This window comes from Rhinolophus sinicus, chromosome 3, assembly GCF_057876585.1.
Source record: "Rhinolophus sinicus isolate RSI-liver-muscle chromosome 3, RSI-T2T, whole genome shotgun sequence".
NCBI classification, from domain to species: Eukaryota; Metazoa; Chordata; class Mammalia; order Chiroptera; family Rhinolophidae; genus Rhinolophus; species Rhinolophus sinicus.
This window is the reverse complement of record NC_142503.1, coordinates 40128737-40141105: the sequence shown is the minus strand read 5'-3', so window position 1 is coordinate 40141105 and position 12369 is coordinate 40128737. Positions and strand designations below refer to the sequence as shown.

The window sequence follows — 12369 nt, the reverse complement described above, 5'->3', positions numbered from 1 at the left end:
CCTTCCCCAGCCCAGGGTTCCAGGGCCAGGGAAAACCAGCAGAGATTGTGACTGAGTGAGACAGACAGTGGCTGCACTCCCAGGCACCGCTCTTAAAGGAACTGCATAAGGACTTACTCGCCGATGGAATCACTGGCTCTGAGCTCCAGCATTGGGATACGAGTTGCAGCGGCAGAAGGGACATATGGTGGGGAACTGAGTTGCCTGGCTTCAGAACTGGGGCTGGAGGGGTAGCTTTCTCGCTGGCAGAGGCCATTGTTTCTTTATTGAGCCCTCCCCCTTTCCAGTGGGCAGACTCAGGGTGCTGCCATATCTGAGTCTCCATCAAGCTGGCTAACACCATTCATTCACCATACCCTGGTGATTTGACACCCCACCTCATACAACTTTCAGGCACACCCAAGCTGCTTCCAGTGTTTGGTGTGGTTTTTTTTTTTGTTTTGTTTTGTTTTTGTACAAACAGCCTGCCTTGGCTCAAGCTACAGAATTTCTTAGGGTCTCTGAAAGGTTCATGGAACCCACACAAGCAGAATCTGGCTTGCACATGTCCTGTACCTCTGGCTGAGCAGCCCTAACTCCAGCACTAATGGCAGCCAGCCTTGGTTTGCAGCTTGGCCTCTCAAGGCACTTCCAAGCATGGAACGGACAGAAATCCATCTGTGGATTTCTTTGTGGCTCCTGCCAGATGGCCCCAGGTGGGGCACTGGCTGCAGCTGAACTTGACCTGAAACGGGTTTCCCTCCCAGGTGGCCCTGGGGCTGGCACCCTGGAGCATCACCCAGCTGCCCCCAAGGATGACACACCCAAGGGGCAGATTAGACAGGCACCAGAGTCATGTTGAGGCAGATCCCGCTCTGTAGGGTCAGCCCCTGAACCACAGCTCCTCGACTGTAGTCTCGGCCAGTCCTCACAACCAATGAGCCAGAAGGTCAATCCCTCCCACTGATGTGCAAATAGCAACCAAGGCTCAACTACAAGAGGAGGACACTCACAAACCACACAAAGAACACACCTGGAGTAAGCAGCTCAAGTGACCAGGAAGTCTGCACTGCTGAGCCCCACAGCACACCTACTCCATAAGGCCACTCTATGAAGACATGGAGACATAGCAGCCCTACCTAATATGTAGATACAACACAGGGATGCAGCCAAAATGGGGAGACAAAGAAACATGTCCCAAATAAAAGAAGAGAACAAAGCTCCAGAACAAGAACCAAGCGAAATGGAGATAAGCAATCTATCAGATGCAGCGTTCCAAACACTGGTTATAAGAATCCTCAGTGATCTCAGGGAGAACTTCAACATAGAGATAGGAAGCATAAAAATGGAGATGGAAATCATAAAAAAGAACCAATCAGAAATAAAGGATACAATAATGGAAACAAAGACTATATTACAGGGAATCAACGGTAGACTAAATGAAGCAGAGGATCCAACCAGTGACGTAGAAGATAAGGTAGCAGAAAACACCCAACTGGAACAGCAAAAAGAAAAAAAGAGTCCAAAAAATTGAGGCTAGTTTAAGGGGCCTCAGCACAATATCAAGCGTACCAACATACACATTATAGGGGTACCAAAAGGGGAAGAGAGAGAGCAAGGAATTGAAAACCTATTTGAAGAAATAATGACAGAAAATTTCCCTAACCTACTGAAAGAAATGGACATACAACCTCAGGAAGCACAGAGTCCCAAACAAGATAAACCCAAAGAGGCCAACACCAAGACACATCATAATTAAAATGCCAAAGGATAAATATAAAGAGAGAATCTTAAAAGCAGCAAGAAACAACCAGTTAGTTACCTACAAGGGAGACCCCAAAAGATTGTCAGCTGATTTATCAACAGAAACTTTGCAGGCAAGAAGTGAGTGGCAGGAAATATTCCAAGTGATGAAAAGCAATGCCATACAACCAAGATTGCTCTACCCAGCAAGGCTGTCATTTAGAATTGAAGGACAGATAAGGAGCTTTCCAGACAAGAAAAAGCTGAAGGAGTTCATCACTACCAACCCAGTATTACAAGGAATCTTACAGGGACTTCTTTAAGATGGGAGGGGTGTTAAGGACAGGTGAAAGGGGAAGGGATTAAGAAGTACAAAATGGTTGTTACACAGAAGTCACGGGGATGTAGGGTATAGCATAAGGAATATAGTCAATCATATTATAATAACTAGGTGTGGTGCCAGATAGATACTAGATCTATCAGGGTGATAGACGGGAATGGGATTGGGGACAGGGTGAAAAAGGTGACGGCATTAAGGAATACAAATTGATAGTTAATACAGTATGGGGAATAAAATCAACAATGTTGTAAAGATCATGTAAGGCGCCAGATGGTCACTAGACTTAGCAGAGGGATCACGTCATAGACTGTGTAGATGCCTGAAAAATGCGTTATACACCAGAAGAGTTGAAGTAGAACAATATTGAATGTCAACTATAACTAAACATATAGGTATATATAGCCACAGGACGTGGAGTACAACATAGGGAAGACAGTCGATGGTATTATAACAGATGTCAGAGGGGTAGTAACTTGGGGGGTGGGTTATCACTTTATGAGGGGTTTAAATGTCTAAATATCACATTGCTTTGTATACCTGAAACTAATAAAAAAAACAATTACTTTCAATGGAAATGGATTAAAGGCTCCAAAAGATATGGGAGCTGAATAGATAAGAAAGCAAGACCCTTGCTGCCTACAAGAGACTCACTTCAGATCGAAAGACACACACAGACTGAAAGTAAAGGGATGAAAAAAGTTAGTTCGAAGATGGAAACAAACAAAAGCTGGGGCTTATACCAAATAGTCTTTAAAACAAAGGCTATAATAAGAGACAAAGAAGGACCTAGTAATCCCACTTCTGGGAATTTATCCAAACAAACCCAAAATGCTACTTCGAGGAGATGTGCTCATCCATATGTTCACTGCAGCATTATTTACAATATACAAGACATGGAGGCAACCTGGGTGTCTATCAATGACTGAATGGAAAGAAGAGCTGATACATATGTACAATGGAGCATTACTCAACAATAAAAAAAAAATGAAATCTTGCCATCTGTGACAATACCTAGAGGGTATTGTGCTGAGTGTAGTAAATCAGACAGCGAAAGACAAATGTCATATGATTTCACTCATAAACGGAATCTAAAGGATAAAATAAACAAAAAAATGACGCAATAACGAACTCATAAATACAGAGACTATTTTGATCGTTGCCAGATGGGAGGGGGAGATGGAGTAGGTGAAAAAGAGAAGGGATCAAGAAGTATAAATTGGTTGTTACACAGCAGTCATAGGGATGTAGGGTACAGCATAAGGAATATAGTCAATAATATTGTAGTAACTGTGTATGGTGTCAGATGGGTACTAGCTCAATCGGGGTGATAGGAGGGGGATTGGGAGCAGGGTGAAAAAGGTGAAAGGATTAAGAAATACAAATTTGTAGTTAACAAAATAGTCACAGGGATGAAAAGTATAGTGAATATAATCAATAATATGGTAATAAGTATGAACAATGCCAGGTGGGTACTAGTCAGGGGGCTCAACTTCCTAAATTATATAAATGTCTGACCTCTACGCTGCACACCTGAAACTAATATAAAATATACCGAATATCAACTCTAATTGAAAAATTAAAAGAGAGGAGATAAAGAAGAATAAGAGGTTGAAATTTCCAGATATAAAACAAACAAGCCTTGGGGATGTACTATACAGCACAGGAAATACAATCAGTAATACTGCAATAGTGTGGTACAGTGTCAGGTGGTTGCTGAACTTATCATGGTGATCACTTCTTTAGCATAGGGAATATAATCAATAATGTAGTAATAACTCTGTATGGTGCTAAGTGGGTACTGTTGAATAACGATGATGTACATCTGAAACTAAGATAATACTGTACGTTAGCTATATATTTTTTTAAATCTTTAAAAAATTACTTAGTTTTTCCAATATCCTGAGAAATTAACATATAATCATCTGTTGACAGATGTGCAGCCACAGATAATTCAACATACTCATGAATCTCTGATCAGATGAGGGGGTCACCAGCTTCCGGTGAGATGCAGCAAATGGGAAAGGCCATTCTAACTGGGTGCCTCCAGGCACTGGAGACCTATTTGAATGACTTAAGAAATTCCCCAAAGCCAAGATCCAAAACATGCATTCTGATAGTCTGAAATGCTACGTTTGAGCCATTCTTTTGGATTAAGAAAGGGCTTTGGAAGCAGATAGAATTGGAATCTATATAGCTGAGGAATGTTTTTCCCACAATCCTCATAAGAAGGAATCCTCCTAGAATCCACTTACTTTCACTTCGTACTGACTCACTCCTCCTAGTGGGAGAGTGGGGAAGAAGGAACCAGCCTTGTCACACTCTCCCTTCCTTCTCTACTTGTATTTCAGCAATAAACCCTCCGAAAGATAGTAACGGAACTTGTGAACCCTAATAATATGCTTTACATTGTTTCAGTAAACTTTTTTATTGGAATATGACATACAGAAAGAGGAGTACACAAGAACACAGTTCAATGAATTTGTACTGAGTAAACATACTCATGAAACCACCAGCTGGATCAAGAAATTAAATATTACTAACACTCAAGAATCCTTTGTGTTCTTTCTCAGTCACTTCCCAAAAGTGACGTTAAACACAAGAGATTAGTTGTGCCTGTTCTTGAGATTTATAGAAATGGAATCTCGCATTATTACACTCTTTTAGTGTTTGGTTTCCTTTTGTTGCACATTATGTCTGTGAGAGGATACACGTTGTTGCTTGGGGTTTTAATGTGTTCAATCTCTGCTGTGTAACATTCCATTGCATGAATATACCACCACTCATCCATCAGATGGTTGAGGGAAATAGACATTTTGAGTTTGGGTCTACCAAAAAAAACGATACCAAGAACGTACTTTTACATGGTTTGGGACACATATGCACTAGTTTCTGTTGGCTATATACCTAACTAATTGCATCTTGACTACTGATAAAGATGAATCAATGGAGTTCCCCACCAGGGGACCATTTATTTGTTTAGTTCATATCTATTTAATGATACACAGCAGCATCTTTTGTTCTCATTGATTGGTTCCAGAATGGAATGAGGAAACATTACTGCCTACATGAACTTGATCATAACTGTTCTCAGCTGGAAAAAGAATGATATGGCCAGCCCAGTGGGCTCATTTAGCTAAGATGGGATTTTGTGAAAGAGAACAGCACCTATTACGGATATAAATGAGCTGTATGATGAGGTTAGCTTTGATGGAAGGGACCAGACTTTCTGAGGGACACCTAGAGTATGAAATGAAAGCCTGGGCCCCACCTGCTATCTGCACAGCTAAACAAAGAGCCTGAGGAGAAGTGTGAAAGGCCAGAGGCTTATATAAAACAGAAACACTGGCCACACTCTGTGTTCTTTGGGTTGCGCTGTTTTACTATCCAACTTTTTGTTTCAACAAGCCAGTGGGGAAGGGAGAAACTATCTTGAGATGTGCCAAGGGACACAGAGTCACCGTCGGCCAGAGCTGCCCGTGGAGCAGTCAAGAGGGCTGTCCCTCTCAACAAGCTAGTTTGAGGACAGACCATCACAGCAGAAACTTTTGTGGTGAGTGTCAATGAGATATCACAACAACACAGGAAATTTGAGGAAAGATAATAGTTGGGGTCCTCTCTCCCACCAAATATTTTTCCATGGCATAGTCTGCTTCATCATGCCACTATTTTTGACAAAAAGGAATGCACTAGTTCTCCCTTACGTTCACAGACCCCCATGTGGGACTTTGACCCACTTCCTCTGAGCTGACTCAGTTCCTGCTGCAAACATCAAACTCACCAATGTAGCTGGCCATGAACTTTTCTAAGGATTATACTGTGAATACTTTAAACAACAAAATAATTTTTAAGTATTTACGAATATTATTTTCAAGGTTATTGATAAGTTAAGAGAATGCACACACACCACCTCTATCATCACAAATGGGGCCCAGTACCCTCTCACAATTTGAGAAACCAGGAATTCCTGGGTCTGCACAGAAGAGACCTAAACTCCAGATTTTTTCGTTAAACAAAGATGCATTCTAAAATATTTATGGGGCACCTAATATTTGCCCACCAATTATGAGATTACCAGCAACAGAGAAGCACCTTCTCTAGTTAGAGATCTCTCCTCTAAGTAACTTTGTATAGAACCTGACTTCTCAGATGGTATTCCATAGTGCACTCACCCTTCAAGATACTCCACTGCAAAATGGTTCTGAGGTCAAGTAAGTTTTAGAAACCCCTCCTAGCATGTTGCTTCTTGGAGATTCACAACTTGTATTAGTATATTAAAATAAAGGCTCTGAGAAGTTCTGCAATAAGTTTGTTTAATTTTCTTTAACCTAACATTTGCCAAACTTATTTGATTTTGGACCCTTTTTCATGTAACACTGTATTCCTGGACCACAAATTGTGAAATTATGTTACTAAGGGCCACGTGTTAAAGAGACTACATTAGCTCATCCAGGCAGCTTGTATTGGGCTGCCTTCACTGCAACCAAATGCATGAAAGAGAGGCTTGGGTTGGCAGTTGTTTCCCAGGACTCATTGGGCAGGCTTTGCCTCATTTGTAAACAAGCAAGTCACTTTGTGTTCCATAAAACTCAGTTTCCTCATCTGTAAAATGTAAAGTACATATTTATATACCTACTTTGAAGAGTCATTGCATTAGAGAAAATGCGTATTAATTCTTAAGATAAATGAAAGAGAGAGAGAGAGAGAATATTCATTATTACTAAATCTACATAAGTTAGTCTCCATTCATAAGAAATAATTCCCCACAATAAGGGTCCACCATAATGATGTAAGTACCTTTTTCCCTTCAGAAATCATAATCCTTAGGTCTACTAGCAAGTGAGGGAGGTCTTGGCTCTCACAGGTAGAACCAGCTTCTTGAGAAGAATCACTTTTGTTTTAGCAATGCGCCCCTCACTTTCAATAAAACTTTATGCAATGATGGAAATATAATTAGTGGCTTCCATACTGGGCAGTGTAGTTCTAGACACTTCTCATCGTCATCAGGCCTTTTCTTTCTTCTTTCCCAAATTCGGGTGCTCCCCAGATCAAAGCCCTGGGTCACCTACGTTGTTGTACGTCAGTTTGCAAATGCTGCTTTGTAATCAGGGTTGAAGTTACGCTTTGGAAGAGGAGAAAGTTGCCTGTTCAGTTTATCTAAAGGGTTCTGGAGAAGGTTGTCATGAAGGAAGAACCCTTGTACAGGCATAGCATCCCTGAAGGCAGCTGCTAGAATGCAAATGTGTTATGGATGAGATGATACAATGAGACATTATCAGTGAAGAATACCGTTGTTCCACTAAATTCATCCACTCGTGGCAGAGAACAGGGCCAGGGGGATGAGACATAAGATGGATATGTTTAGACTGAAACAAATTATCAAGAGTATGGAGAACTTATCACACAAAAAGGTAATGCAGTGAGAATGGCTGAGCAATTAGGCAAGGGCTGAGGTGCTGGCCACTTAGTGTGAGGTTATGTGAGAAACACAATATTGAAAGAGAAGAAATTGAAGGTTCTGGGGACAATTTTTGAACAACTTTGAAATTGCTTTCATGTGATTTCATATATTTTTGTTTTATCTTCTCCACTAAGGAGTTCAGGAATCTCTAAATTCTATTTCTCTTTTATGCTCTCATCCGCAACCCTAAGCATAGGACACTAACTACTTCCTTTCAAACACAGCACTTCATAGGACCATGAAGTCAGGACACTCCCAGACGGCTTCTGAGTTTAAAACACAGCCTCTGTGTCAGATGAGACCATTACCTTCAGAAAAGAAGGTTTAAGTTTCTTCAAGTTGTTTGCAAGTCCACCAGAGTTTTAGATTTGAAGAAAAAAAAATCTGTGTTTCTCACGAATGTATTTTTTAAATAAGTTCCTCCTTTTTATGAATATAGCATTATTAGGGCTTTGGGAGAGTATCTTTGGGGTTAAAAGTTTTCGTATTAAGCTTTGTGGCAGTTTTAACACAACAATGCCAAGATACTGATATAGCTAGCTCACTTTCATATTTCTTGGTATACAATTTAAGCAAAGGTTCTAGTGAAGATGAGAAAGACAGACAAATATTCATTTACATGGATGTATTAGAGCAATACATTTTGAGTTCAAGACTTTTAAAATAGGCTTTACTTCAATATAACTATAAAGGATACAGAATATATAGATGATTAGAGAAAATTAGGCTTTATCCTTCATTATAGCAAAATCTTACACTCAGCTTTTTTAAAAACATAAGTCAATTAAAAGTCACTTTCCTTAATAGAGAGGTAAACCCAAGAAGCTTACCCCACTCAAGCCAAAGCAGGAAGAAACAGCCAGAACTTAGCACATATGGAATTCAGGCAAGGTGTCCAGGTAACTCTCTGACAGGCTGAACATGGATCAGTCGGGGAAGCCATGTGATCTCCTTCACAGGAGAATTTTTAGAACAGTATAAACTCCTTTGAAATCATTTAGCAAATCTCCTTGGAAGACCAGGGATATCCAGAAAAACATCAAAGCTCTCTCAGGCCCCTTCCATGTGTGTTGACACAAGGTTAGAAACATAGTTTGTAGGACTGAGCATTTATGTGGCAGAATCACCATTATATAATAGCTGTATCTCAAGCTCTCCAGTAGGCCAGCTTGGTGTTTGCTTCCTGTTTCTTTTCACCACGTGGATTTATTACAGGAAGTTTCCCAAGATACAGAAGCTCAATGTTCCTTTTACCCCCCTCAAGTTCCACTTGTATGTGGTTTCATGAATCACTTTAATATATACTTAAGGGTTGCAAAATAAAAAATCAATGTATGCCAATTTCTAGAGCTTTAGAAAGAATCCCTGTCATTCACCTTTGTTTGACTACAAAAGGAAATTCACTTGTGGTCTAAAAATGTACTGAGTAGAAAGACTAATACTGTAGATGCTAAGCTGTGATTAAACCAAAGTCATGGCCGACTGGCCTTATCTCACAGCAAAGTGAGCCAAGTATCCTCCCGGTATTCTGTGTCTTCTAATTCTACATAATTAAGTGCAAGAGAAGAGGGCAGCCAGACAGCTGACCCAGCACCCCAAGATGTTCATGGCTGGAAGACATTTAGAACTCAGATCACATGGCCCTTGTCCATTCCATCTATCTTATCCCTATTCTGGGCTTTCCCAGTGGGCAGTTGGAGCTGAAGGAGCAGCTTGGAAGGGGATCTCCATGTTGTTCTGATTTGAGGGGCACAGCTAACGGGTGGCCTAACCAGAAACATCCTCCCCTGACTCTGACCACCACAGAGATGGAAACCCCCTATTTTGAGCCCCTTCCTGAGACAAGTCCTAGAAGACTTGTTTTTGAGGTCAGGAAGTGGGTTGAATGTGTTATATGCTATTAGCAGATGTTGACAATTAGCGTGGCCACATATATCAGATTACCTGGCTCAATATCTAAGAGCATCTGTCAAGAGAAGGATAAAGGTTGAGTTGGGGAGGGGAGCATGGAAGTTAAAGGCCATCAAGTTCCAAAGCAAACAGAGTTCACCTTAGAGCACACATGCATTCATCTGTGGGGTGTGACAATCCAAAATTAAGCCAGCTTTGCAAATTTGTGAAGAATTGACAAGACAGAGGTTTGATGCCCTGGAGGAACCGGAAGAAGGTCTTACCTGCGTGAGGTGGGCAATGAGGTCCCACCACATGCAGAACAGGACCTTGGAGCCTGTGGAAGGGGTGGGCCAGGAGGTCTTCCCAGTGGAGAAGTGGGCAAGCCCTTTTAAGAATAGGGATTTTTAATATTCACTTTCAGATTATTTGTTGTTTGCTTTGCCACGTTACGAACCCCTCTGAACTCCTGCAACCTTAGGCTGCATATGCTAATGATTTGGATAGGGGGCATTTTGGTTTTAATTTGGTTTTATTGTTGGCAATGTCAAAGTTGCTGGGGAATTCCAGGGAAAACAACCAATTTCCAAGAGAATAGCCATGAGACGGGGGCCCATAAGAGGTGGAGAGTCCCCAGGAAACAACTTGGAAGGCTGGTAGTAACCTTGGGAATGCAGCGCCCCCTACCCCCAGAGGACAGGCTCTGTGGGAGAGGGGACCTGAATTAATGTGTCTGAAATATTAAAGGACCAGATAATGTCTTCTGGCATGGGAATCACACCACAAATAAAACAAAGCCAGAATATTAACGTATTCTCCAGACCAAACTCCCATTTCCCTGATTTCCCCTCACTTGTGGCCCACCTGTAGCTCTGGGCTAATGACTACAAGTCTGTATGGCTTAGTGTTTCTCTTGTGTACAAAAAAAGGGGCCACATACTAAACCTGACAAGCTCAGGAGAGGCTGCATGTGGGCCTTACAAACTCAGAGACCGAAATTAACCACATGGTACGGTTTGAACATAAAAATTCCCAGCTAAAAGCAGGTCATAGCAGGTAGTCATATCCTGGGACTGTAGCTTCCTTGACAAAGGTCAATCTTTACCTTCCCTGAGCCTGTCTATTGACTTTTTGTATCTAAGATAACATACCCTTGGAATGTCAGAGTAATTCCTTTTTCCAGACCCCTCAGGGCACAACGCACCACACCAGAGCACGAGATCACAGAACCCCTTATTGTTATTTTGTTCCCCCAATACCATCTCTATGTGCTGTAAATGTTAATTATTAACTATCCTGTACCCACTAACGTAAAAGATGTATGCATCTCTCTATTCTACTTTTTATCCAATCCCAGAGATTACCCCACTTTGCTTTCTACTGCCCGCTTAATCTATCTCCAATAGATTCATGTAACGCTCCTTATGTCTCCTCCTTTGATTCTAATGTATAAAATAAGCCTGCAAAACTGCCATTCTCTGGAACATTTTCTTAAACCATGGAAATTTTGTTTCCCAGCAATTATCGTCAGTTTGGCTTAAATAAATTCATTAACATTCTCTCCAGGTTTGGACGCTTCTTACATTAACACCTTTTTTGTTAGTAAGTACTATGGAAATTGAACATATGGGGGAATATAAGGGAACTGTTTTAGATGCCAGAGTAGATGACTCCTGTCCTGTGAGCCTGCAAGCTGAAGCAGTGCATGGCCACAGTCAGAGATGGCCAGGGGCTGACAGGCAACTCACCAGGCCTCCATCCACAGCCACTTGAAGGAACCTGAGGAGGAAACCCAGGGCCACTGAGGAGCTTCCACAGTTCAAAGATCTATCCCTCCTTCAGGGAGCCTCTTGTCTGGTGGGGAAGTTAGTTTTCTTTTTCACTCAGATAAAACTATTATCTAATTCTCAATATAAATTGCTCTTTTCTCCTCTTAAGAGCTGTGGTTGCAAAGCTTTCATTCATTTACAAGAGCAAGCTTTCTGAAATGTGTAAGAGCCATTTCTCAGCGGAGGCAGGCAAAGAATGTGGATGTGCTACAACTGGAAGTGAGGTGTTTTGCAAGGAACTTATCTATAAAGTACAGACACCAACAATTTCCTCACAGTCTCCACTGTCCCAGCTTTTCTGAGTAGCTTCATCTTTGAGCGGTCCCACGGCATTCTTAACCGTGGCCCCTGTGCCCAGAGAAACAGAAGGAGAGGGGCAGCCACGACCACCTCGGCTCTGGCTCCCGCTCTGGAATTCCTTGGACACTTGAACTGCTTACTTTGTGCCCACAGTTGCTCCGGCTAGAGAATCACCCTCATATTCCCGAATTGAAGGTGAGGTTGGTGCTTCCACAACTTGCACCTCAGGGTCTCATGAACACCCACTGACTCCCAAACTCCCCTTTCTTAGCTTCTGATTCTTTCCCGTTGTGGGACCTGGCCGCATCGGGCAGCAGAAGAAACAGCCCTCTCTGCCAGTCTCTGTCTGCAGCCAGGAGGTATATTTTCCTCCCTCCTCCCCACGCAGGCCCAGATGAGCTTTAAAGTTTTTGAACCAGCTCCTTCCTTTGAGCCTGTTCTTTCTTTACCCTGCATCAAGCCATCACTGTCTGTTGAATCATGGCGATTTCATTCCTTTTCTCTTTCCTTCAGGATTTTGTCTGCTAGGGCTGCCATAACAAAGTACTGCAAAGTGAATGGCTTAACAACAAACTTATTGTGTCAGGTCCGGCAGCCCGAAGCCTGACATCTAGGTGTCATCAGGGTCATGCTCTCTCTGTAGGCTCAAGGGAAGGATCTCTTTCAGGCTCTTCCAGGATCTCTCTGGGCTTCCGGTAGTTCCTTGGCTTGCGGTGGCACACCTCCAAACTTCGTGTGGTTTGTCATGGGTTGGATTTTGTTCTCCCAGAATTCATATGTTGAAGTCCAAATGCCCAATGCTTCAGAATGTGACCTTATTTGGAAATAGG

The 12369-nt window shown here is 42.0% G+C and overlaps 1 long non-coding RNA gene across 1 annotated transcript in view; it reads right to left on the bottom strand.

Annotated features, from left to right (window-relative positions):
* Positions 1 to 8589, bottom strand: part of LOC141570425 (uncharacterized) — a 261770-nt gene extending 253181 nt beyond the window's left edge. The window contains exon 1 of the long non-coding RNA XR_016020540.1: positions 8351 to 8589. This is a non-coding gene — a long non-coding RNA (uncharacterized LOC141570425). The remainder of the gene's footprint in view (positions 1 to 8350) is intronic.
* Positions 8590 to 12369: the final 3780 nt, after the last annotated feature.